Below are 764 nucleotides of genomic sequence, written 5' to 3' on the forward strand. Positions count from 1 at the left end.
CTGTTCACCACAAATAATCTGCACTAGCATCTGGGCGCTCCCCCAGTAATCCCACCACAAGCAGGCAAAAACACAGGACAAAAGGCAGTATAGAGTAACTCACGCAACCTGTCCGCAAATTATAACAGATATCTTCAATTAAAGTATGCATCGAGTGCTGATGCGCCAGGGTCTCATACCAATAGACAAAAAGGTACAGATGCTAGTGCAGATTGTTTGTGGTGAATAGTGAGTATCCACTTTGGGATCGTGTTGTCCCCGGCGTCGGCACACTGGTTTTGTGATCGTGTGCATGTGTTGTGTGGTGATTGCCATGAAGCGCCCTGCGAGGGTGCTATATGTGATCTGTTTTGCCTATAACATGGTGGTCGTCTGTAGTCATGACACGCACCCCGCTGGCTGTTTTCCCTATAATTCAATATACCTCTAGCGTGCGGCGGTGCTAGGCAACTGCCGCAATGCTTGCTGGGCACTTCCGGCTGGTGGAACGCACCCGGCGCGCCATTTCCGGGTTGTGGAACGCACGCCGCTCAGACGAGCAGCGGCTTTGAGCTTCCCTCCACAGGTTTCTGTGATGGATATGTATGAACATGCGGTATTGATGTGGGACTCACGGATAAGAAATCAGAGGGGACTTATCATATACCCTTCTGTAATATTGTAATAGGGTGATGCATTAATTTGCTTGTGCTGATTGCACTTCCGGTTGTGTACTCATATAAGGCGCCCAGTGCTAATTAGGAACACACAGTCACACTGAATGG

The sequence above is a fragment of the Pseudophryne corroboree genome, chromosome 2 (genome assembly GCF_028390025.1).
Source record: "Pseudophryne corroboree isolate aPseCor3 chromosome 2, aPseCor3.hap2, whole genome shotgun sequence".
In the NCBI taxonomy this organism is placed as follows: domain Eukaryota; kingdom Metazoa; phylum Chordata; class Amphibia; order Anura; family Myobatrachidae; genus Pseudophryne; species Pseudophryne corroboree.